The following is a 27,248-nucleotide window of genomic DNA, read 5'->3' as shown; positions in this document are numbered from 1 at the left end:
CAGCCAACATGAAATGAGGTGAGAAGACAGGCAGCGCTCACAGCGCATGGCCAAGGGATCACAATAGCGCAGACTCCTGTACAGCAAATAACAACGCTCAGGAGGCTGCGCCCAGCACCAAGGCGTTATTTATGTGCACCTGTGCTGCGTCTCCTTAAAAAGACAAGTCATGCCTCCAATACAGAACTGAACTACTGTTCAATGGGCTAAATTGTGTACGTCTTTCATTCTGCGTGTGCAATGAGCAAAACTTAAAGAGCAACCTTTAACTTGTGGAGCTTTACTGCTGCACAAGGTGTGGCTCTTCAACATTGTAACACCTGAGGGTGGGTTAAAGGTTACCTTTGAAATTGGTTCAAGTAGGCTTCCGCCTACACTCTGCTCCTCCTGCAGACCCTGGGCTCTAAGTACGCCAGTTGGGGCCCGGAAGTGCTGGCTGCACAGAGAAAAACACCTACCATTGTGTCAGTGGGGTTCAGCACCGCCAGCTGTTCCCCTGCTGTGTAGCCGGCATCGTGTCCAGCACAAGCCACGCTGGCACTACAGACCAAAAGCTGACATCAGTGCAGGCTTCGGCCTACACTCTGCTCCTCTCCTCCTCCTGCTGACCCTGGGCTATAACACCGCCAGTTGTAGCCTGGAAGTGCTAGCTGCACAGAGAAAAACACCCGCCAATGTGTTAGTTGGGTTCAGCAGCGCCAGCTGTTCCCCTGCTGTGTAGCCGGCATCGTGTCCAGCACAAGCCACGCTGGCACTACAGACCAAAAGCTGCCACCAGTGCAGGCTTCGGCCTACACTCTGCTCCTCTCCTCCTCCTGCTGACCCTGGGCTATACCACCGCCAGTTGTAGCCTGGAAGTGCTAGCTGCACAGAGAAAACCACCCGCCAATGTGTTAGTGGGGTTCAGCAACGCCAGCTGTTCCCCTGCTGTGTAGCTGGCAACGTGTCCTGCAAACGCCATGCAGGCACCTGAACTGAAATTAAAGGGAACCTGGCCCCACCCCCCCAGGTCTTTCTATGTATAACAGCCACCTAGTACAGCAGTACTGCTGCATTTGTACAAGGTGGCTGATTTTTTCTCCTTGCCCACGTTTAATTAAACACGTACTAAATGTGTCTCATTGAGACCATTCCACTGTCCCTGAGGTGTGACTTTCCTTTCTAATGATACGCAGCACCACCCTTGGTAGCACTTCCCGTCTTTTGACATCATTGGTTAGCTGGCTGCGCCTGTCCGTCTGCCCTGCTCGAAACAACGCCCCTCGTTGTCTTATTTTTTTGGACAGCGAGGGTGTGATTGAAGGGCATGTGCAGTGCATATGTTCACCTGTCTTAACTCATCTCCTTTCACCTTCTTCAGACTGGGCGGCCCCATGGCCGTGGTAGGCGATAAGGGATCAGCTGAGGCCGCCCAGTCTGAAGCAGGTGTAAGGACATGTGTGAGCGGCAAACATATTTACTGCACAAGGCCACGAATACCAGCCACGCTGTGTGATTTGTTGAAAACCCACTGCGGGCCTGGGATTCATGGCCATTGCTAACCGCACCGGCCAACATGAAATGAGGTCAGAAGACAGGCAGCGCTCACAGCGCATGGCCAAGGGATCAAAATAGCGCAGTTTCCTGTACAGCAAATAACAACACTCAGGAATCAGCGCCCAGCATCTAAGTGTAAATTTTGACACCTGTGCTGCGTCTCCTTAAAAAGACAAGTCACGCCTCCACTACTGTTTGACAGTATAATGGGCTAAATAGTGTACGTGTTTTATTCAGCGTGTGCAAGGAGCAAAATTAATAGAGCAACCTTTGACTTGTGCAGCATTAATGCTGCACAAGGTGTGGCTCTTGTACCTTGCAACACCTGAGGGGGGGTTAAAGGTAACTTTTGAAATTGGTTCAACTAGGCTTCGGCCTACACTCGGCTCCTCTCCTCCTCCTGCAGACCCTGGGCTATAACACCGCCAGTTGTAGCCTGAAAGTGCTAGCTGCACAGAGAAAAACACCAGCCAATGTGTTAGTGGGGTTCAGCAGCGCCAGCTGTTCCCCTGCTGTGTAGCCGGCATCGTGTCCAGCACAAGCCACGCTGGCACAACAGACCAAAAGCTGCCACCAGTGCAGGCTTCGGCCTACACTCTGCTCCTCTCCTCCTGCTGCCCCTGGGCTCAAACACCGATAGTTTTTGCCCGGAAGTGCTAGCTGCACAGAGAACAACACCAGCCAATGTGTTAGTGGGGTTCAGCAACGCCAGCTGTTCCCCTGCTGTGTAGCCGGCATCGTGTCCAGCACAAGCCACGCTGGCACAACAGACCAAAAGCTGCCACCAGTGCAGGCTTCGGCCTACACTTTGCTCCTCTCCTCCTCCTGCTGACCCTGGGCTCTTACACCGCCAGTTTTTGCCCGGACGTGCTAGCTGCACAGAGTGTCCTGCAAACGCCATGCAGGCACCTGAACTGAAATTAAAGGGAACCAGCCCCCACCCCCCCAGGTGTTTCTATGTATAACAGCCACCTTGTACAGCAGTACTGCTGCATTTGTACAAGGTGTCTGATTTTTTCTCCTTGCCCACGTTTAATTAAACACGTACTAAATGTGTCTCATTGAGACCATTCCACTGTCCCTGAGGTGTGACTTTCCTTTCTAAAGATACGCAGCACCACCCTTGGTAGCGCTTCCCATCTTTTGACATCATTGGTTAGCTGGCTGCGCCTGTGCGTCTGCCCTGCTCGAAACAACGCCCCTCGGTGTCTTATTTTGTTGGACAGCGAGGGTGTGATTGATGGGCATGTGCAGTGCATATGTTTGCCTGTGTTCACTCATCTCCTTCCGCCTTCTTCAGACTGGGTGGCCTCATGGCCGCGGCATGCGATAAGGGATCAGATGAGGCCGCCCAGTCTGAAGCAGGTGTAAGGACATGTGTGAGCGGCAAACATATTTACTGCACAAGGCCAAGAATCCCAGCCACGCAGTGTGTTTTTTTGAAAACACACTGTGGGTCTGGGATTCATGTCCATCGCTAACCGCAACGGCCGACATGAAATGAGGTCAGAAGACAGGAAGCGCTCACAGTGCATGGCCAAGGGATAACAATAGCGCAGTCTCCTGTACAGCAAATAACAACGCTCAGGAAGCTGCGCCTATGCACCAAGGTGTTATTTTGGACACCTGTGCTGCGTCTCCTTAAAAAGACAAGTCACGCCTCCACTACTGTTTGACAGTATAATGGGCTAAATAGTGTACGTGTTTTATTCAGCGTGTGCAAGGAGCAAAATTAATAGAGCAACCTTTGAGTTGTGCAGCATTAATGCTGCACAAGGTGTGGCTCTTGTACCTTGCTACACCTGAGGGGGGGTTAAAGGTTACCTTTAAAATTGGTTCAACTAGGCTTCGGCCTACACTCTGCTCCTCTCCTCCTCCTGCTGACCCTGGGCCCTAACACCGCTAGTTTTTGCCCGGAAGTGCTAGCTGCACAGAGAAAAACACCCGCCATTGTGTTAGTGGGGTTCAGCACCGCCAGCTGTTCCCCTGCTGTGTAGCCGGCATCGTGTCCAGCACAAGCCACGCTGGCACAACAGACCAAAAGCTGCCACCAGTGCAGGCCTCGGCCTACACTTTGCTCCTCTTCTCCTCCTGCTGACCCTGGGCTCTAACACCGCCAGTTTTTGCCCAGACATGCTAGCTGCACAGAGAAGAACACCAGCCAATGTGTTAGTGGGGTTCAGCACCGCCAGCTGTTCCCCTGCTGTGTAGCCGGCAACGTGACCTGCAAACGCCACACAGGCACATGAACTGAAATTGAAGGGAGCCTGGCCCCCACCCCCATGTGTTTCTATGTATAACAGCCACCTTGTACAGCAGTAATGCTGCATTTGTACAAGGTGGCTGACTTTTTCTACTTGCCCACGTTTAATTAAACACGTACTAAATGTGTCTCATTGAGACCATTCCACTGTCCCTGAGGTGTGACTTTCCTTTCTAATGATACGCAGCACCACCCTTGGTAGCGCTTCCCGTCTTTTGACATCATTGGTTAGCTGGCTGCGCCTGTGCGTCTGCCCTGCTCGAAACAACGCCCCTCGTTGTCTTATTTTTTTGGACAGCGAGGGTGTGATTGATGGGCATGTGCAGTGCATATGTTCACCTGTCTTAACTCATCTCCTTCCGCCTTCTTCAGACTGTGCGGCCTCATGGCCGCGGCATGCGATAAGGGATCAGATGAGGCCGCCCAGTCTGAAGCAGGTGTAAGGACATGTGTGAGCGGCAAACATATTTACTGCACAAGGCCACGAATCCCAGCCACGCAGTGTGTTTTTTTGAAAACACACTGTGGGTCTGGGATTCATGTCCATCGCTAACCGCAACGGCCGACATGAAATGAGGTCAGAAGACAGGAAGCGCTCACAGCGCATGGCCAAGGGATAACAAGAGCACAGACTCCTCTACAGCAAATAACAACGCTCAGGAAGCTGCGCCAAGCACCAAGGCGTTATTTGGGACACCTGTGCTGCGTCTCCTTAAAAAGACAAGTCACGCATCCACTACAGTTTGACTGTAGAATGGTCTAAATTGTGTACGTCTTTCATTCAGCGTGTGCAAGTAGACAAATTAATAGAGCAACCTTTCACTTGTGCAGCATAAATACTGCACAAGGTGTGTCTCTTGTACTTTGTAACACCTGAGGGGGGGTTAAAGGTTTCCTTTGAAATTGGTTCAACTAGGCTTCGGCCTACACTCTGCTCCTCTCCTCCTCCTCCTGCTTCACCACGGGCTCTAACATCGCTAGTTTTTGCCCGCAAGTGCTAGCTGCACAGAGAAAAACACCCGCCATTGTGTTAGTGGGGTTCAGCAACGCCAGCTGTTCCCCCACTGTGTAGCCGGCAAAGTGTCCTGCAAACGCAACGCAGACACAAAGCTGCCTCCAGTGCAGGCTTCGGCCTACACTCTGCTCCCCCTGCTTACCCTTTGCTCCAGCACCGCTAGTTGGGGCTCTAGGAAGACAATCTTTAATAGGCAACGTATCTGGGTTCCAGCACTGCCAGCTGGTTCTCGGCAGTGTTTTTGTCACAGGTACTCCCTCGTGCCAAACCTGGTTTCAGCACCGTCAGCTGTTTCCGGGTACTGTCAAACTCACTGAGACACCTATGCGTCGCCCCGTCGTGTTGCGGTCGAGTTAGCCAACTCCAGGGTGCCTCCAGTTTAGGAGCTTCCTATGTGGGCTGCATGAATTGGTAGTAAAGGCTGGTTCTGTAGTGCCAGTAGGCCCAGCTCCCCCTGTAGGACTGTTGGGGTTCGGTAACTGCGGCTGCCTCACGGCCTAGCTGTTCTCTCCTCTCCTGTGGGCCTTCGGGTCCACCACCTGGTTCCAGCACCGTCAGCTGGTTCCGGGCCGAGCCTTTGGCTTAGGTGCCTCCTCCTGGGTATCCGAGTTCCGCCAACGCCAGGCGGTCCTTGGTAGTGCTTTTAAGCGCGGGCACCTACAGCTTAGTAACCAGGTTCCAGCACCGTCAGCTGGTCCTCGGTCGTGCCATTGGCTCTTGCACACAGGGGCAACGCATCTGGGTTCCAGCACCGCCAGCTGGTTCTCGGCAGTGTTTTTGTCACGGGTACTCCCTCGTGCCCAGCCTGGTTCCAGCACCGTCATCTGTTTCCGAGTACTGTTAAACTCACTGAGACACCTACGCGTCGCCCCGTCGTGTTGCGGTCGAGTTAGCCAACTCCAGGGTGCCTCCAGTTTAGGAGCTTCCTATGTGGGCTGCATGAATTGGTAGTCAAGGCTGGTTCTGTAGTGCCAGTAGGCCCAGCTCCCCCTGTAGAACTGTTGGGGTTCGGTAACTGCGGCTGCCTCACGGCCTAGCTGTTCTCTCCTCTCCTGTGGGCCTTCGGGTCCACCACCTGGTTCCAGCACCGTCAGCTGGTTCCGGGCCGAGCCTTTGGCTTAGGTGCCTCCTCCTGGGTATCCGAGTTCCGCCAACGCCAGGCGGTCCTTGGTAGTGCTTTTAAGCGCGGGCACCTACAGCTTAGTAACCGGGTTCCAGCACCGTCAGCTGGTCCTCGGTCGTGCCATTGGCTCTTGCACACTGGGGCAACGCATCCGGGTTCCAGCACCGCCAGCTGGTTCTCGGCAGTGTTTTTGTCACAGGTACTCCCTCGTGCCAAACCTGGTTTCAGCACCGTCAGCTGTTTCCGGGTTGTGTCATGCTCGCTGAGACGCCTATGCTTGCCCCGTTGTGTTGCGGTCGAGTTAGCCAACTCCAGGGTGCCTCCAGTTTAGGAGCTTCCTATGTGGGCTGCATGAATTGGTAGTAAAGGCTGGTTCTGTAGTGCCAGTAGGCCCAGCTCCCCCTGTAGGACTGTTGGGGTTCGGTAACTGCGGCTGCCTCGCGGCCTAGCTGTTCTCTCCTCTCCTGTGGGCCTTCGGGTCCACCACCTGGTTCCAGCACCGTCAGCTGGTTCCGGGCCGAGCCTTTGGCTTAGGTGCCTCCTCCTGGGTATCCGAGTTCCGCCAACGCCAGGCGGTCCTTGGTAGTGCTTTTAAGCGCGGGCACCTACAGCTTAGTAACCGGGTTTCAGCACCGTCAGCTGGTCCTCGGTCGTGCCATTGGCTCTTGCACACTGGGGCAACGCATCCGGGTTCCAGCAACGCCAGCTGGTTCTCGGCAGTGTTTTTGTCACAGGTACTCCCTCGTGCCAAACCTGGTTTCAGCACCGTCAGCTGTTTCTGGGTTGTGTCATGCTCGCTGAGACGCCTATGCTTGCCCCGTTGTGTTGCGGTCGAGTTAGTCAACTCCAGGGTGCCTCCAGTTTAGGAGCTTCCTATGTGGGCTGCATGAATTGGTAGTAAAGGCTGGTTCTGTAGTGCCAGTAGGCCCAGCTCCCCCTGTAGGACTGTTGGGGTTCGGTAACTGCGGCTGCCTCGCGGCCTAGCTGTTCTCTCCTCTCCTGTGGGCCTTCGGGTCCACCACCTGGTTCCAGCACCGTCAGCTGGTTCCGGGCCGAGCCTTTGGCTTAGGTGCCTCCTCCTGGGTATCCGAGTTCCGCCAACGCCAGGCGGTCCTTGGTAGTGCTTTTAAGCGCGGGCACCTACAGCTTAGTAACCGGGTTCCAGCACCGTCAGCTGGTCCTCGGTCGTGCCATTGGCTCTTGCACACTGGGGCAACGCATCCGGGTTCCAGCAACGCCAGCTGGTTCTCGGCAGTGTTTTTGTCACAGGTACTCCCTCGTGCCAAACCTGGTTTCAGCACCGTCAGCTGTTTCCGGGTTGTGTCAAGCTCGCTGAGACGCCTATGCTTTCCCCGTCGTGTTGCGGTCGAGTTAGCCAACTCCAGGGTGCCTCCAGTTTAGGAGCTTCCTATGTGGGCTGCATGAATTGGTAGTCAAGGCTGGTTCTGTAGTGCCAGTAGGCCCAGCTCCCCCTGTAGGACTGTTGGGGTTTGGTAACTGTGGCTGCCTCGCGGCCTAGCTGTTCTCTCCTCTCCTGTGGGCCTTCGGGTCCACCACCTGGTTCCAGCACCGTCAGCTGGTTCCGGGCCGAGCCTTTGGCTTAGGTGCCTCCTCCTGGGTATCCGAGTTCCGCCAACGCCAGGCGGTCCTTGGTAGTGCTTTTAAGCGCGGGCACCTACAGCTTAGTAACCGGGTTCCAGCACCGTCAGCTGGTCCTCGGTCGTGCCATTGGCTCTTGCACACTGGGGCAACGCATCCGGGTTCCAGCACCGCCAGCTGGTTCTCGGCAGTGTTTTTGTCACAGGTACTCCCTCATGCCAAACCTGGTTTCAGCACCGTCAGCTGTTTCCGGGTTGTGTCAAGCTCGCTGAGACGCCTATGCTTGCCCCGTCGTGTTGCGGTCGAGTTAGCCAACTCCAGGGTGCCTCCAGTTTAGGAGCTTCCTATGTGGGCTGCATGAATTGGTAGTCAAGGCTGGTTCTGTAGTGCCAGTAGGCCCAGCTCCCCCTGTAGGACTGTTGGGGTTCGGTAACTGCGGCTGCCTCACGGCCTAGCTGTTCTCTCCTCTCCTGTGGGCCTTCGGGTCCACCACCTGGTTCCAGCACCGTCAGCTGGTTCCGGGCCGAGCCTTTGGCTTAGGTGCCTCCTCCTGGGTATCCGGGTTCCGCCAACGCCAGGCGGTCCTTGCTAGTGCTTTTAAGCGCGGGCACCTACAGCTTAGTAACCGGGTTCCAGCACCGTCAGCTGGTCCCCGGTCGTGCCATTGGCTCTTGCACACTGGGGCAACGCATCCGGGTTCCAGCAACGCCAGCTGGTTCTCGGCAGTGTTTTTGTCACAGGTACTCCCTCGTGCCAAACCTGGTTTCAGCACCGTCAGCTGTTTCCGGGTTGTGTCAAGCTCGCTGAGACGCCTATGCTTGCCCCGTCGTGTTGCGGTCGAGTTAGCCAACTCCAGGGTGCCTCCAGTTTAGGAGCTTCCTATGTGGGCTGCATGAATTGGTAGTCAAGGCTGGTTCTGTAGTGCCAGTAGGCCCAGCTCCCCCTGTAGGACTGTTGGAGTTCGGTAACTGCGGCTGCCTCACGGCCTAGCTGTTCTCTCCTCTCCTGTGGGCCTTCGGGTCCACCACCTGGTTCCAGCACCGTCAGCTGGTTCCGGGCCGAGCCTTTGGCTTAGGTTCCTCCTCCTGGGTATCCGAGTTCCGCCAACACCAGGCGGTCCTTGGTAGTGCTTTTAAGCGCGGGCACCTACAGCTTAGTAACCGGGTTCCAGCACCGTCAGCTGGTCCTCGGTCGTGCCATTGGCTCTTGCACATTGGGGCAACGCATCCGGGTTCCAGCACCGCCAGCTGGTTCTCGGCAGTGTTTTTGTCACAGGTACTCCCTCGTGCCAAACCTGGTTTCAGCACCGTCAGCTGTTTCCGGGTTGTGTCAAGCTCGCTGAGACGCCTATGCTTGCCCCGTCGTGTTGCGGTCGAGTTAGCCAACTCCAGGGTGCCTCCAGTTTAGGAGCTTCCTATGTGGGCTGCATGAATTGGTAGTCAAGGCTAGTTCTGTAGTGCCAGTAGGCCCAGCTCCCCCTGTAGGACTGTTGGGGTTCGGTAACTGCGGCTGCCTCGCGGCCTAGCTGTTCTCTCCTCTCCTGTGGGCCTTCGGGTCCACCACCTGGTTCCAGCACCGTCAGCTGGTTCCGGGCCGAGCCTTTGGCTTAGGTGCCTCCTCCTGGGTATCCGAGTTCCGCCAACGCCAGGCGGTCCTTGGTAGTGCTTTTAAGAGCGGGCACCTACAGCTTAGTAACCGGGTTCCAGCACCGTCAGCTGGTCCTCGGTCGTGCCATTGGCTCTTGCACACTGGGGCAACGCATCCGGGTTCCAGCACCGCCAGCTGGTTCTCGGCAGTGTTTTTGTCACAGGTACTCCCTCGTGCCAAACCTGGTTTCAGCACCGTCAGCTGTTTCCGGGTTGTGTCAAGCTCGCTGAGACGCTTATGCTTGCCCCGTCGTGTTGCGGTCGAGTTAGCCAACTCCAGGGTGCCTCCAGTTTAGGAGCTTCCTATGTGGGCTGCATGAATTGGTAGTCAAGGCTGGTTCTGTAGTGCCAGTAGGCCCAGCTCCCCTTGTAGGACTGTTGGGGTTCGGTAACTGCGGCTGCCTCGCGGCCTAGCTGTTCTCTCCTCTCCTGTGGCCCTTCGGGTCCACCACCTGGGTCCAGCACCGTCAGCTGGTTCTCGGCAGTGTCTTTTGCTCTTGTACCTTCTGCTCCCCAGCCTGGTTCCAGTACCATCAGCTGGTTCCGGGCAGAGCCTTTGGCTTAGGTGCCTCCTTCTGGGTATCCAATTTCCACCAACGTCAGGTGGTCCTTGGTAGTGCTTTCAGGCACGGGTACCTCCTGCTTAGTAACCGGGTTCCAGTAACGTCAGCTGGTCCTCGGTAGTTCTATTGGCTCTTGGACCTTCGGCTACCCATCCGGGTTCCAGTACCGTCAGCTGGTTCTCGGCAGTGTCTTTTGCTCTTGTACCTTCTGCTCCCCATCCTGGTTCCAGTACCGTCAGCTGGTTCCGGGCAGAGCCTTTGGCTTAGGTGCCTCCTTCTGGGTATCCGAGTTCCGCCAACGTCAGGCGGTCCTTGGTAGTGCTTTTTAGCACGGTGTAGCATGGCTAAAGGGTTTGTGGTCGATGGGAGGTATGTGCCACATAAGTGCCTGATTGCTGTAATGTAGCCCGGAGTATTCCTTTCTTGCACATAATCTTGTATATGTGTTTCAGGACCTGTGGTAATGTCAGACCACATGGCTAATCATGTGATGGGTTACTGGGTGGGGTTAGCTCTTTATAAGACTGGCTAATCCTTTACACAGCAGATATGTGTGGAGGTGAAACCCTCCTGAGTGTGTTACGGCTTCAGGACTGAGCCGGATGAACTGGACACTTGCTTTTCTTTGCCTGAACCAAAGGCCCATTTTGCTTTCTGTTATTTGCCACATGGTTTATGAAGCAATAAACCCAGTGAACTTTAAAGGAACACGTCTCCTGAGTGTCAGCCGTCGCAGCTGAGTGAGTGAAATCCTTACAATTGGTGGTAGACGTGCGAGCAGCGTTCCCAGCGGAGACGTGAGTTTATTTTTGAATGTCCTGGGTCAAGGCTGTTGCAAGCCAGCAAGCATTGCCGGAGAAAATGGAGGACTTGCTGAAACACTTGGTCCAGCAGGAGCAAAGGCAGCAAGAGACCAACAGGCTGTTGATGCAGCAGATACAACAGAGCCAGCAGGAGCAACGGCAGAGTCAGCAGGAGCAACGGCAGAGTCAGCAGGAGCAACGGCAGCAGATGCAGCAGAGCCAGCAGGAGCATCAGCAGCAGATGCAGCTTCTGGCAACCGCCATCCAGGGCAAGGCGAGCGCCCCAACCCCAGGTTTGGCTGATGACACCCACGTCCGGAAGACGGTAAGACGCGCATTGCAGAAAATGACTCCCGGGGATGATGTTGAGGCCTTCCTGACGGTGTTTGAGAGGGTCGCTGAGAGGGAAAAACTTCCGCCAGAGCAGTGGGCAGAGGTACTTGCGCCATACCTGACGGGAGAACCCCAGAAGGCGTACTATGATTTGACCTTGCAGGATGCCAAAGAGTATCACAAATTGAAAGCCGAGATTCTCGCACGTTTGGGGGTGACACTGACTGTCAGGGCACAGCGAGTTCACTCCTGGGGCTATCACCGGGACAAACCACCTCGTTCCCAAATGTTTGATCTGTTGCACCTGGTCCAGAAATGGCTGCAGCCAGAATCCTCTGCACCTGCACAGATGGTAGAACGGGTGATGATGGATCGGTTTGTCCATTCCCTCCCGAGGCCTATACAGTCTTGGGTTGCCCAGGGTGATCCCCAGAATGCCGACGAGCTGTTCGGACTGGTTGAGAGATACCAAGGGTTGGAAGGCTCCTTCGGGAGGCAGCCCATGCCGTACTGGGGGTCCCAGAAGGCAGCTGAGTCCCAAAAAGGGGTGGTGCGTCCAAGGTCACAAAGGGCGGGGGAGGTGGTGCCCAAGGTCCCCACGGGTGATATTATTTGTTGGAGGTGCCACAAGCCAGGACATATAGCTGCCCGTTGTTCCCAAACCACTGAGCAGATGGACTGCAGCATGGGACGCCGTTGTTCATACTATGCGTATCCAGCCTGTAGTGTGAACTCTCCATCCAACGAGGGACCTCAAGCGTGTCCCGTAAAGGTGAACGGTCGAGCAGTAACGGCACTGTTAGACTCGGGGAGCCTAGTGACCCTGGTGAGGGCCACTTTTCCTCTCCACCTGCTCCCAGGAAAGAAGGTCGGAGTGCGGTGAATACATGGTGATGCAAAGGACTACCCTATGGCCAGGGTGGACATTGAAACGGCATGTGGCACTGAGTCCCACATAGTCGGCGTGGTTCAGGACTTGTTGCACCCTATAATTATTGGCCGGGATTTCTGTTTGTTTTGGGATTTGTGGGGAAATGGTTCTGAGCTCCCTGGCAGGGAACCAGTGAACCCTGGAAGGGTATCGCCACACCCAGAGGCAGACAGTTTTCCTTGTTGTGTTCTGGTTGGGGATGAGGAGGAAGTATCCCCTACATCTGACATTCTGGAGTTAGAAGTTACCGGTGAAAATTTTGGGACTGCCCAACATAGGGACCCCACTCTGAGGGAAGCCTTTAATAATGTCACAGTTATTGACGGGGTGGTACAGGAGCCGGGGGCGGACACAAGATTTCCCCATTTTTTAATGAGTGGGGAGTTGTTGTACCGGGTCACGAAAATAAGGGAGGAGTTGGTAGAGCAGTTGGTAGTGCCGGGTCCATATAGACAGAAGGTGTTGGACATGGCCCATTCACACATCTTGGGTGGACACCTAGGGGTGGAAAAAACGCAGGAACGGGTTGTGCAGAGGTTCTATTGGCCTGGGTGTCACCGGGAAATAGTGAACTATTGCAGGTCCTGCCCTACATGTCAGCTAACTGCTCTCACTCCTCATTTGTGGAACCCCCTTGTGCCACTGCCCATTACTGAGGTGCCATTCGAGAGAATTGCCATGGACTTGGTCGGTCCCTTCATTAAATCAGCCCGGGGCCATCAGTATATATTAGTCATCCTGGACTATGCCACACGCTATCCTGAGGCAATTCCCTTGAGAAATTCTTCCTCAAAGAGTATAGCTCGCGAGTTGGTCCATGTCTTTTCCCGGACAGGTCTGCCGAAGGAGATCCTGACTGACCAGGGGACACCTTTCATGAGCAAGGTGGTGAGGGAGTTATGCAAAGCCCTGAAGATCTCCCAGTTGAGGACCTCGGTGTACCATCCCCAGTCAGATGGCCTTGTTGAGAGGTTTAACAAGACCCTAAAGAGCATGCTGAGAAAAGCTATAGAGAAAGACGGTAGAGACTGGGATTGTCTCTTACCCTATCTGATGTTTTCCATTCGTGAAGTTCCACAGGCCTCCACAGGGTTCTCACCGTTTGAGCTTCTATATGGCCGACATCCACGAGGACTCCTGGATATAGCCAAGGAAACCTGGGAGGCCGAAGTCACACCCCACAGAAGCGTCATTGAGCATGTGGCCCTGATGCAGCAGAGGATTGCAAAGGTGTTTCCTATCGTGAAAGAACACCTTCTCCAAGCACAAGAAGCTCAAGCCAGGGTCTACAACCGGTCTGCAAGAGTGAGGCAGTTCAATCCGGGAGACCGAGTTCTTGTGTTAGTTCCAACGATGGAAAGCAAGTTCTTGGCCAAATGGCAAGGGCCATATGAGGTTGTCGAGAAACTTGGTGAGGTAAATTATAAAATTCACCAACCAGGAAGACGGAAACCATTCCAAGTTTACCATGTCAACCTCATCAAGCCATGGCAAGATAGAGAGCCGACAGCAACTCCATCATTGTTAAGCAACCCAGAAGGTGAGGTTGGAGCGGTTACTATAGCAGAGACGCTATCAAAGACCCAGAAACAGCAGTGCCGGGAGTTACTCCAGAAAAACAGGGACCTGTTTTCAGAATTGCCAGGATACACGAAGGTCATAGAGCACGAGGTCCTAACAGAGCCACATGTGCGGGTGAATGTGAAACCTTATCGTATTCCTGAGGCTCGTCGAGAAGTTATCTCCAAGGAAGTGGAGCGTATGTTGAGGCTTGGGGTCATTGAGGAATCCAAGAGCGGTTGGTCGAGCCCAATTGTCCTGGTCCCAAAACCTGATGGAGAGTGGAGGTTTTGCAACGACTATCGGAAGTTGAATGAAGTCTCCAAGTTCGACGCTTATCCCATGCCCCGTATTGATGAGCTCATCGAAAGGCTTGGGCACGCCAGATATATATCCACCTTGGATTTGACAAAGGGGTATTGGCAGATCCCCATGGCACAGGAAGCCAAGGAGAAGACGGCCTTTTTGACACCTGATGGATGCTTCCAATATGCCCGGATGCCGTTTGGCCTACAGGGAGCTCCGGCGACCTTCCAGAGGGCTATGGATAGAGTCCTTGCACCCCATAAGGCCTACGCTGCTGCGTACCTAGATGATATCGTCATCTTTAGCCCGGACTGGGAGAGTCATCTGGAGAAAGTCCAAGCGGTGTTGGATGCTATAAGAGAGGCCGGATTTACTATAAACCCGAAGAAGTGCGCCTTGGGTAAAGAAGAAGCTAAGTACCTTGGATACATAGTGGGTCATGGAGAAATAAAACCCCAAATCAATAAAGTGGAGGCAATCCAAACATGGCCAAAACCAGTTTCCAAGAAACAAGTTAAAGCCTTCCTGGGAATCGTGGGATATTACAGGAGGTTCATCCCAAACTTCGCCACGATGGCTGCGCCTCTGACTGACCTGCTAAAAGGGACAAAATCAGTAATGGTTAAGTGGTCCGAAGAAACAGAGTCAGCCTTCCAAGAAATGAAAAACGCTTTGTGTAAGCAACCCGTTCTGATGGCCCCAAACTTCAAGAAAGAGTTTATTCTTCAGACAGATGCCTCAGATGTTGGGGTGGGAGCAGTCCTTTCCCAAGAACTACATGGGGAGGAGCATCCTGTTCTCTATCTGAGTAGGAAGCTGTCCTCATCTGAAAAGAACTACTCAGTCGTTGAGAAGGAGTGCTTGGCCATAAAATGGGCAGTGGACACATTGCGGTACTATCTGCTGGGACGTAAATTTAGACTGGTATCTGACCATGCCCCGCTTAGGTGGATGAGAGAAACGAAAGGAAGAAATGCTAGAGTCACCCGTTGGTTCTTAGCCCTGCAGGACTTCAGTTTCCATGTGGAACATAGGGCCGGAAAGCTGCACGGTAATGCGGATGCCCTATCGAGAATCCCTTGTTTAGTGGGGGAAAGTGCCAAGCCCCACGGCTTTAGGCAGAGGGGGGAGGTATGTAGCATGGCTAAAGGGTTTGTGGTCGATGGGAGGTATGTGCCACATAAGTGCCTGATTGCTGTAATGTAGCCCGGAGTATTCCTTTCTTGCACATAATCTTGTATATGTGTTTCAGGACCTGTGGTAATGTCAGACCACATGGCTAATCATGTGATGGGTTACTGGGTGGGGTTAGCTCTTTATAAGACTGGCTAATCCTTTACACAGCAGATATGTGTGGAGGTGAAACCCTCCTGAGTGTGTTACGGCTTCAGGACTGAGCCGGATGAACTGGACACTTGCTTTTCTTTGCCTGAACCAAAGGCCCATTTTGCTTTCTGTTATTTGCCACATGGTTTATGAAGCAATAAACCCAGTGAACTTTAAAGGAACACGTCTCCTGAGTGTCAGCCATCGCAGCTGAGTGAGTGAAATCCTTACAACGGGTACCTCCTGCTTAGTAACCGGGTTCCAGTAACGTCAGCTGGTCCTCGGTAGTTCCATAGGCTCTTGAACCTTCGGGTAGCCATCCGAGTTCCAGTTCCATCAGCTGGTTCTTGGCATTTTCTCAGCCTTCTTGTACCTTCTGCTACATTTCCAAGTTGAAGACCCTAACGTCGACGACCCGGAAGACCACCCCGATGACGACGACGGCGGAGACGACGACGGCGGAGACGACGACGGCGGAGACGACGACACTGGAGACGACGACCCTGGAGACGACGACATGGAAGACCGAGAAGCAGAAGAACAAGAGGCTGCAGAACAAAGAGCAGAAGAACATTAAGCATAACACTTAATATCAGAGCAAAAGATATTATCTAAATTATATGCAGAAGAAGACTAAGCAGTGTATGGGGGTGAGTCCGTTCCTCCTCGTGGTGCCCCTGGATAAAGCCTGATGCTGCAGGCCAAACTGAACGCGGACAAATGTAACTTTTGTGACTGGCAGAACGGAAGATGTAATCTTCCAACTTTTATAGATAACAACTACGGGAATGCCTGTCACAAATGAGAATATGATGAAGAAGTAGAATAGGAAGAATAATAACAGTTGAATAAAATGAATATGTAGAATAGGAAGAATAATAATAGTTGAATAAAATGAATATGAAGAATGTATTAAAAAAAAAAAAAGGTAAAGGATGAAGAAGAAGATGAATAAGGTGAAGAAGAAGTTGATGTCAAAGATGCTGATGATGATGAAGATGAAAGTGTGGGAAAAGTAAAAAAAAAAGAAGGGGAAGGGCGTGGAATAGTGAAACATCAATATCTGACAAAATAAAAAAAAATTTTACATAGTCAATATCTTTGTCACTCCGAACGTCTTTAAAAACAAAAAAAAAAACATGCTATTCTATTTGATTGGGCTAAACCTCTATGACTTTAATGTCTCCGCCACCTCCCCAAATACATCCTGCATTATTCTTAGTTGTTTTCCTTCATGTAGAATGAACCTACAAGGAAAGAAAGGGTTTATTTTAATTCTGATATTTTGGTCCCATTGACTTGCATTGGGATCGGGTATCGGTATCGGCGATATCCGATATTTTTTGAATATCGGCCGATCCTATCCGATACCGATACTTTACGATATCGGAAGGTATCACTCAACACTATTTACCGTATATACTTGCGTATAAGCCGACCCGAGTATAAGCCGACCCCCCCTAATTTTGCCTCAAAAAACTGGGAAAACTTAATGACCCGAGTAGAAGTCTAGTGTGGGAAATGCCGCAGCTACCGGTAAATGTCAAAAGTAAAAATACATACCAATAAAAGTAAAATTCATTGAGACATCAGTAGGTTAAGTGTTTTTGAATATCCATATTGAATCAGGAGCCCCATATAATGCTCCATAAAGTTTATGATGGCCCCATAAGATGTTCCATATTAAAATATGCCCCATATAATCCTGCATAAAGGTTAATAATGGCCCCATGAGATGCTCCATAGACACATTTGCTGTTATGATCCGGTGACCTTGGAGCCACATGGAACTTTCTCTGGAGTTGGTGTAAACTGTACTGACCGCAAATCCTGAACTTAACAACTAGAAGTAGCCGTGGGGTGTGCCTAACAAATCCTAGACACCTCGACACAGCCGGAGGACTAAATACCCCTATAGATGGAAATAGGAATTCTACCTTGCCTCAGAGCAGAACCCCAAAGGATAGGCAGCCCCCCAGAAATATTGACTGTGAGTAGTAGAGGAAAAGACACACGCAGGCAGGAAACAGGATTTAGCAAAAGAGGCCACTCTGGCTAAAATAGGAAAGGATAGGACAGAATACTAAGTGGTCAGTATTAAAATCCTTCCAAAAATATCCACAGCAGAAAATACAAAAATCTCCACCATCTAACTAAAGATGTGGAGCGTATATCTGCAACTCCAGAGAATCCAACAAGACTGAGAAAACACTGACACAGTCTAAGCTGGACAAGAGAAAACAAATGAATAGCACAGAATTATTAAGCACACAGCATGTGTGCCACAGAAACAAAAAACAGACACTTATATTTGCTGAATTGACAGCAAAGGAGGAGGAACCAGACAAAGATCCAAAACCTCCCAGAACCATGGACAACTGGCAAGGACTAATGAATCCTGCACACCTAAATACCCCAGTCAGAACTGCAATCAGCAGAAACACCTGACCAGGACTGCAACTCAGGGACAACTGCATTACCACCTACAACCACTGGAGGGAACCCAAAAGCAGAATTCACAACAATTCGCCCAATATATTGCTGCACAAATGTTGATTATGGCCCCATAAGATGCTCCATAAAGATATTTGCCCCATATAGTGCTGCGCAAACCTTGATTATGGCCCCATACAGATGCTCCATACAGACACTTGCCCCATATAATGCTCCACAAACGTTAATTATGGCCCCATAAGATGCTCCATAAAGATATTTGCCCCATATAGTGCTTCACAAATGTTATGGCCCCATAAGATGCTCCATACAGACACTTGCCCCATATAGTGCTGCACAAACGTTATGGCCCCATACAGACACTTGCCCCATATAGTGCTGCACAAACATTATGGCCCCATACAGACACTTGCCCCATATAGTCCTGCACAAATGTTATGGCCCAATAAGATGCCCAATACAGACACTTGCCCCATATAGTGCTGCACAAACGTTATGGCCCCATAAGATGCTCCATACAGACACTTTCCCCATTTGCTGTTGCTGTGATAAAAAAAATAAAATCACATACTCACCTCTCCGTTGCTCAGGCCCCTGGCACTTGCAATATTCACCTGCTCCTCGTTCCGGGCGCAGCTCCATCTTCAGTGTCTTCTGCACTGAGGTCACGCACTAACCACGTCACTGCGCCCTCTTACCTGAGCGTTACTGCAGAAGATGCTGAAGACGGAACAGCGCCGGAACGATGAGCAGGTGAATATCGCGCAGCGCTGCGCTCCCCTCCCCGTTATACTCACCTGCTCCTGTCGCTGTATAGTCCCTGCTTCCCCGATGCTGCAGCTTCTAACTGTACTGAGCAGTCAGCGTTACCGCTCATTACAGTAATGAATATGCGGCTCCAGCCCTATGGGAGGTGGAGCCACATATTCATTACTGTAATGAGCGGTACCATGTGTGTTATGATCCGGTGACCTTGGAGCAGCATGAAAACTTTCACTGGAGTAGGTGGTAACTATACTGACCGCAAATCCTGATCTTAACACCGCAACTAGAAGTAGCCGTGGGGTGTACCTAACAAGCCCTAGACACCTCGTCACAGCTGGAGGACTAAATACCCCTAAAGATGGAAATAGGAATACTACCTTGCCTCAGAGCAGAACCCCAAAGGATAGGCAGCCCCCCACAAATATTGGCTGTGAGTAGGAGAGGAAAGACACACACAGTCAGAAAACAGGATTTATCACAAGAGGCCACTCTAGCTAAAATAGGAAAGGATAGGACAAAGTTCTGTGCGGTCAGTATAAAAACCCTTCCAAAAATATCCACCGCAGATTATACAAAAAATTCCTCCATCTAACTAAAGACGTGGAACGTATATCTGCAACTCCAGAGACTACTAAACTCAGAGCAGGAATACAATCAAAAAACAAGCACACAGCTTGTGTGCCATAGAAAAAGAAACAGACACTTATCTTTGCTGAATTAGCAGCTAAGCAGGAGAAGCCAGACAGAGATCCAACACTTCCCAAGAAACATTAACAACTGGGAAGGACTAATGAGTCCTGCAAACCTAAATACCCCAGTCAGACTTGCAATCAGCAGATACACCTGTCCAGGACTGCAGCCCAGAGACAACTGCATTACCACCTACAACCACCGGAGGGAGCCCAAAAGCAGAATTCACAACACATGTGACCGCGCAGTGCAGGAAGAAGCTGGGGCGCCGGGGAGCCAGGGACCTGCAGGGACCGCATCAGGAGCAGGTGAGTATTATTAGACAGCCCCCGCTCCCCCTCCCCTGCTGACCCCAGGGTATGACTCGAGAATAAGCCGTGACAGGGATTTTCAGCCCAAAAAAAGGGCTGAAAATCTCGGCTTATACTCGAGTATATACGGTAACTTTTTTTCACAAAAATTTTATTTTAGACCCTATTTTTTATTTTCTAAAAGGTAACATGAGAAAATGGACAACAATATTTGTTATGCAATTTCTCTTGAGCATGCAGATACCCCATATGTGGGGGAACACTACTGCTTTGACACACAGCAGGGCTTGGCATGAAAGGAGCACAGAGTGACTGTTTGAACTCAAAATTGTCTGGAATCATTAGAGGATACCATGCTGTATTTGGAGAACCCTTGATGTGCCTAAACATTGAAAACCCCCTTTACAATTTGTTGAGCAATTTCTCTTGAGTACACAAATACCCAATAGGTAGGAGAAAACAACTGTTTGGGCACACGGCAGGGCTCAGATAGGAAGGAGTGACGTTTTGGAATGCAGACTTTGATGGAATGATGTGCAGGTGTCTTGCCGAGTTTGGAGAGCCCATGATATGCCTAAACAGTAAAAAAGCAAAACAAAAGTGACCCCATTTTGGAAACTAGACCCCTCAAGGAATGTATCTTGATTTGTGGAGAGCACCTTGAGCACCCCACTTCCCCCCAGAGGCTTCACAGAAACTTACAACGTTGAACTGCGAAAGTAAAAAATCAAATTTTTCCATAAAAAAAATTTTAGCCCCAAATTTTGTATTTTCAAAAGGGAAAAAGAAGAAATGGGCACCAAAATTTGTTGTGCAATTTCTTTTGAACACTTTGATATCCTATATTTTGGGTGAAACTACTGTTTGGGTGCATGGCAGGGCTCAGAAAGTAAAGAGAACTGTTTGACTTTTTTAACCCCAAATTGGCTGCAGTTAGTCATGGGTTTTTGCAGAGCAGAGCAGCAACTGCTTATGTGTACAACAAATGCAGGTGAGAGCAACACGAACAGCCAGAAGATGGAAGAACTCTGGAAACCGGTGTATGCAGCAGAAACTCTGAGACCAGAGAAACAGGAAATCCACACGGGTTCACAGAAGCAGGTAGAAAGCCAGGAAGCCACCAGGGTCAGGAGCTGGACACAGGCAAAATACTCTAGCACAGACTAAAGGCTGGGGTGGAGTTATAAAGCAGGAAGAAAAGGGGCACATGAGACAAAAGACGCTATCTTGAAAGAGGGCAGGAATGCCAAAAGGTAATTAAAAATGTTCAGACTTCTGACATTATTGGCTCCTTAGAATTGGCCTCAGGACAATCCTGCACCCGGTTTCTCAGGGAATCTCTGATGAAAATGAGAAATTTTCTGTTGGGCATTGATGTTTTCCACAGGTTCCCGCGAGTCTTCTTTACGGGGTACCTATGCCATCTTCTCAGATATTGGAGCTGATTCCTGCGAATCCTTTATTATACTCTAGAACAGACTAAAGGCTGGAGTGGAGTTATAAAGCAGGAAGACACGGGGCACATGAGACAAAAGACGCCATCTTGAAAGAGGGCAGGAATGCCCAAAAGGTAATCAAAAATGTTCAGAGCTCCGACAGTGTGTGCCTGAGTGCAGCAGGCAGGATCTGCACCAGTGTGCAGCAGACAGGATCTGCACATGAGTGCAGCAGGCAGGATCTGCACCAGAGTGCAGTAGGCAGGATCTGCCCCAAAGTGCTGCAGGCAGAGTGCGTATCAAAGTGTAGCAGGCAGGATCTGCAACAGAGTGCAGCAAGGACTGGTACACAACCTTACACAACTTAGACTGCAGAACAGGAAGGTAGCTCAGGCACCTCTCCAGTGAGGAGAAAGAAATATATACATAATGCCCCACAGCCATTGGCTGGGGAGGACATAGCAAGTGCACATGCTGACCCTTTAAGGGGCCAGGAGCGCGTACACGCTTTCTGTAAGGACATGGCTGGAGGCCCGACTGGAAGCTCTGCTGGAAGCATGCAGAGCATGGGTAAGGGAAGCACCGACCGCAGCATGGGTGAGAGAAGTGACACACCAGAGATCCTGCCTGTCAGAGCAGGGATCCGGCACACTGCTAACAACCGTAATCCCCATCTCCCACCTTTCCTCCTGTCCCCACACCCCCTTTTGCTGCCGAGTGATTTTTGACAGGTTTTTTTAATTTTTTTTGTGTTTCCTTCAGCTGCTAAGCGCTGATCAGTGACACAAATCACTGATCGGCATTCATGCTTGCTGTTTTCCAGGATTTTTTTTGCCTCTATTTCCTCCCCCTTGGCACCACCTCTGTGCATGCATCCTGCAGCTGCCAAACACAGAGCAGTGACACAAATCACTGATCAGCATCCATGCTCACTGCCTTTCAGAACTTGTTTTACCCTGTCTATTTTTCCCTTTCCCCTACTTTGCATCACCTCCATGCATGTGTCCTACTGCTGCCAAGTGCTGATCAGTGACATAAATTACTGATTGGCACTTGTGCTCGCTGTTTTCAAGAACTCTTTTTATTCCCTAACAAATTCCCCCCTTCCCACCACTCCATGCGTGCGTCCACATCACTGATTGGCATCCATACTCGCTTTTGGCCAGGACTTATTTTTCTGTCTTTTTTTATACCCTTTTTGAACCACATCCATGCGTGCATCTGACAGCTGTTGAGCATTGATTGGTGGTGTACATCACTGCTCGGCTTCCGGTTGCTTTTTTGTGTGTGAAAAAAGAATTGAATAAAAATAATTTAAATTAGTTGATAGGATTAGGATAGGAACAGTAAAAATGTACTGTTGTAATCTGTCTTTAATACAGTATTTTTTTACTGAATTTAGTCAGGTTTATTGTCAGATAGTAAAGCAGAAAAAAGAAGCAAAAAAAAAACAATTTAGATTTGATGATATGACTAGATAAGGGACAGTAAAGACATACCATAGTAATATCAGTGATATACTATATTACAGTATTTTTTCCAGAATTTATTCAGGGTTAGTGCCATATAGCACAGAAAAAAAGAAACACATCAGTGCATGCATCCTACAGATGTTGAGCGCTGATCAGTAGGGTTGAGCGAAACGGGTCGTTCATTTTCAAAAGTCGCCGACTTTTGGCAAAGTCGGGTTTCATGAAACCCGATCCGACCCCTGTGCGGGGTCGGCCATGCGGTACGCGACTTTCGCGCCAAAGTCGCGTTTCAATGACGCGAAAAGCGCCATTTCTCAGCCAATGAAGGTAAACGCAGAGTGTGGGCAGCGTGATGACATAGGTCCTGGTCCCCACCATCTTAGAGAAGGGCATTGCAGTGATTGGCTTGCTGTCTGCGGCGTCACAGGGGCTATAAAGGGGCGTTCCCGCCGACCGCCATGTTACTGCTGCTAATCTGAGCTTAGGGAGAGGTTGCTGCCGCTTCGTCAGAAGCAGGGATAGCGTTAGGCAGGGTCCATTAACCACCAAACCGCTTGTGCTGTAGCGATTTCCACTGCCCAACACCACCTTCGGTGTGCAGGGACAGTGGAAGCTACATTTTTTTTTTTTTTCCCCTCAGCGCTGTAGCTCATTGGGCTGCCCTAGAAGGCTCCCTGATAGCTGCATTGCTGTGTGTACGCCGCTGTGCAAACCAACTGCTTTTTTCAAAGCACAAATCCTCTTGTTCCTTCCTTTCTCCACAGCTATATTTTTTGTTTGTCCACACTTTTTATTTAATTTGTGCATCAGTCCACTCCTTATTGCTGCCTGCCATACCTGGCTGAGATTACTGCAGGGAGATAGTAATTGTAGGACAGTCCCTGTTTTTTTTTTTTTTTTGTGGGAGATTAAGATTGACATTTCTGCTGGAGTGCCATCCCTGTGTGTGCCATCTCTCACTCAGTGGGCCATAGAAAGCCTATTTATTTTTTTGCTTGATTTGGGTTATAAAATCTACCTGAAAAAATCACTACATCAATCAGTGGGAGAAAAATATTGGCCTCAGGGCTTGTGTGCCACTCTTGACTCCTGTGTGTGCCATCTCTCAGTCAGTGGGCCATAGAAAGCCTATTTATTTTTTTGCTTGATTTGGGTTCTAAAATCTACCTGAAAAAATCACTACATCAATCAGTGGGAGAAAAATATTGGCCTCAGGGCTTGTGTGCCACTCCTGACTCCTGTATGCATCATCACTCACTCAGTGGGCCATAGAGAGCCCTTTTTTTTTTTTTTTTTTTGCTTTATTTGGGTTCTAAATTCTACCTGAAAAAATCAATAAGTCAATCAGTGGGAGATTAATATTGGCCTTTGGGCTTGTGTGCCAGTCCTAAGCGTGCCATCTCTCTCTCTCAGATAGTGGGCCATAGAAAGCCTATTTATTATTATTTTTTTATTGGGTTTATAAATTTTCCCTGAAAAAAAAAAAAAAAGTGGGAGATTAATATTGGCCTCTGGGCTTGTGTGCCACTCCTGACTCCTGTGTGCGTCATCTCTCACTCAGTGGGCCATAGAAAGCCTTTTTTTGTTTTATTTGTTTTCTAAATTCTCCCTGAAAAAATCATTTTATTTTATTTGGTTTCTAAATTCTTCCTGAAAAAATCATTTTATTCTATTATTTTTTTTTCCTAAAGTCTCCCTGAAAAAAAAAAAAAAAAATCAGTGGGAGATTAATATTTACATTTGTGCTTCAGTAACAGTCCAGCGTATGTGGCATCTCTCTCATTTGTTGCCACCAACAACAGAGTGTGTAACATTGTGCCTGATTTTCGTTGTGGTCTCACTCAACTGTAAAGGGGTAGCTAAATCATACTGAAGTTATAGCTCACCGTGTAAGTTGTGTGACAGCAACAAATACCGTTAGTTTGTTTACGTTTTTAAAACAATGAGGAAGTCTGGTGGAAGAGGTCGTGGCCGGGGGCGTTCATTGTCAGTTGGTAATGAGGGTAGTGGTAGTGGTGGAGCATCAGCTGGTCGTGGGAAAAAAAATATTGCACCTAAGTCTGGAGCTGTGGAGCCAGGTTCGTCGTCTGGCTACACAAGGCCTCGAACGCTCCCTTTTCTGGGAGTAGGAAAACCGCTTTTAAAGCCGGAGCAGCAAGAGCAAGTTTTGGCTTATCTTGCTGACTCAGCCTCTAGCTCTTTTGCCTCCTCTCGTGAAACTGGTAAATGTCAAAGCAGCGCGTCGTTAGTGGATGTTCACGGTCAGGGACAAGTCGCTTCCTTGTCTGCTTCAGCAAAAACAACAACAGAGAAGAATGCAGCAGGCGACACAACGGGTTACTCCATGGAGCTCTTTACACATACCGTCCCTGGCTTAGAAAGTGAAGCAGTTAACAGTCCATGCCCATTACAAGTTGAATCTGACATGGAGTGCACTGATGCACAGCCACAGCCAGACTACTATGCTGGTCCTTTGACTCAGACCACAACATTGCCCTCGCAGGGTAATGATCAAGAATCAGACCCTGATGAGACTATGTTGCCCCATCACGAACGCTATACCACCGACCGACACGGTGACACAGACGAAGTTGCACACGAGCTACAAGAAGAGGTAATAGATGACCCAGTTCTTGACCCCTATTGGCAGCCATTGGGGAAACAGGGTGCAGGCGGCAGCAGTTCTGAAGCGGAGGAGGAGGGGCCGCAGCAGGCATCAACATCGCAACAGGTTCCATCTGCCGGGCCCGTATCTTGCCCAAAACGCGTGGCAAAGCCAAAACCTGTTGGAGGACAGCGTGGCCATCCGGTTAAAGCTCAGTCTGCAATGCCTGAAAAGGTATCCGATGCTAGAAAGAGTGCAGTCTGGCATTTTTTTAAACAACATCCAATTGATCAGCGCAAAGTCATCTGTCAAAAATGTTCAACTACCTTAAGCAGAGGACAGAATCTGAAAAGTCTCAATACAAGTTGCATGCATAGACATTTAACCACCATGCATTTGCAAGCCTGGACTAACTACCAAACGTCCCATAAGGTTGTAGCACCCTCGGCCAATGAAGCTAGTCAGCAACGCAACATCACTTCCGGCAGTGTATGGCCACCATTTTCCGCACCACCTGCAGTATCTGTGCAGGTTTCTTTGCCAGGCCAAAGCAGTCAGGGTCAGGGAATCACCAGTTTCGTAGTAGGAAACACTGCATCTAGGGCACCGGCGGCAACAATACCATCTCCCACCGTCTCTCAGTCTGCCATGTCCACCGGCACCCCCGCTAGTTCCACGATCTCCAGCTCTCCAGTCCAGTCCAGATCTCCAGTCCAGCTCACCCTACATGAGACTATGGTTAGAAAAAGGAAGTACTTAGCCTCGCATCCGCGTACACAGGGTTTGAACGCCCACATAGCTAGACTAATCTCATTAGAGATGATGCCCTACCGGTTAGTTGAAAGCGAAGCTTTCAAAGCCCTGATGGACTACGCTGTACCACGCTACGAGCTACCCAGTCGACACTTTTTTTCCAGAAAAGCCATCCCAGCCCTCCACCAGCATGTTAAAGAGCGCATCGTCCATGCACTCAGGCAATCTGTGAGCACAAAGGTGCACCTGACAACAGATGCATGGACCAGTAGGCATGGCCAGGGACGTTACGTGTCCATCACGGCACACTGGGTGAATGTTGTGGATGCAGGGTCCACAGGGGACAGCAAGTTTGGGACAGTTCTGCCTAGCCCACGGTCTAGGAAACAGTTGGCTGTAGCCGTTCGCACCCCCTCCTCCTCCTCTTCGTCCTCCTGCAGAAGCGAGAGCTCGTCCACAGACCGCAGTCGCACAACCACTCCATCCGCAGCTGCCACTGTTGCACACCAGGTCTCCCATTATGGGGCAGCTACTGGCAAACGTCAGCAGGCTGTATTGGCTATGAAGTGTTTGGGCGACAACAGACACACCGCGGAAGTTCTGTCCGAGTTCTTGCAGAAAGAAACGCAGTCGTGGCTCGGCACTGTAGATCTTGAGGCAGGCAAGGTAGTGAGTGATAACGGAAGGAATTTCATGGCTGCCATCTCCCTTTCCCAAATGAAACACATTCCTTGCCTGGCTCACACCTTAAACCTGGTGGTGCAGTGCTTCCTGAAAAGTTATCCGGGGTTATCCGACCTGCTCCTCAAAGTGCGTGGACTTTGCTCACATATCCGCCGTTCGCCCGTACACTCCAGCCGTATGCAGACCTATCAGCGTTCTTTGAACCTTCCCCAGCATCGCCTAATCATAGACGTTGCAACAAGGTGGAACTCAACACTGCACATGCTTCAGAGACTGTGCGAACAGAGGCGGGCTGTTATGTTTTTGTGGGAGGATACACATACACGGGCAGGCAGTAGGATGGCAGACATGGAGTTGTCAGGTGTGCAGTGGTCGAAGATTCAAGACATGTGTCAAGTCCTTCAGTGTTTTGAGGAATGCACACGGCTAGTTAGTGCAGACAACGCCATAATAAGCATGAGCATCCCCCTAATGCGTCTGCTGATGCAAAGTTTGACGCACATAAAGGATCAGACGTCTGCAGCTGAGGAAGAGGAAAGCCTTGATGACAGTCAGCCATTGTCTGGCCAGGGCAGTGTACAGGACGAGTTAGCAGGCGAAGAGGAGGAGGAGGACGAGGAGGATGATGGGGATGATTATATTTTTAATGAGGAAGCTTTTCCGGGGCCACTGGAAATTGGTGGCGCGGCAAGGCCGGGTTCTGGTTTTTGGAGGGACACAAGTGACGTGGATTTGCCTGAAACTGCCCCTCAACCAAGCACAACCGCAGATTTGAGAACTGGAACTTTGGCCCACATGGCGGATTATGCCTTACGTATCCTCAAAAGGGACACACGCATAACTAAAATGATGAACGATGACGATTACTGGTTGGCCTGCCTCCTTGATCCTCGCTATAAAGGCAAATTGCAAAATATAATGCCACATGAGAACTTGGAACTAATATTAGCAACCAAACAATCAACTCTTGTTGACCGTTTGCTTCTGGCATTCCCTGCACACAGCGCCCGTGATCGTTCTCACACGAGCTGCAGGGGCCAGCAGACCAGAGGAGTTAGAGGGGCAGAAATCAGA

The sequence above is a fragment of the Ranitomeya imitator genome, chromosome 4 (assembly GCF_032444005.1).
Source record: "Ranitomeya imitator isolate aRanImi1 chromosome 4, aRanImi1.pri, whole genome shotgun sequence".
NCBI classification, from domain to species: domain Eukaryota; kingdom Metazoa; phylum Chordata; class Amphibia; order Anura; family Dendrobatidae; genus Ranitomeya; species Ranitomeya imitator.
The sequence above is the reverse complement of the archived record's forward strand: the minus strand, read 5'-3'. Positions refer to the sequence as shown.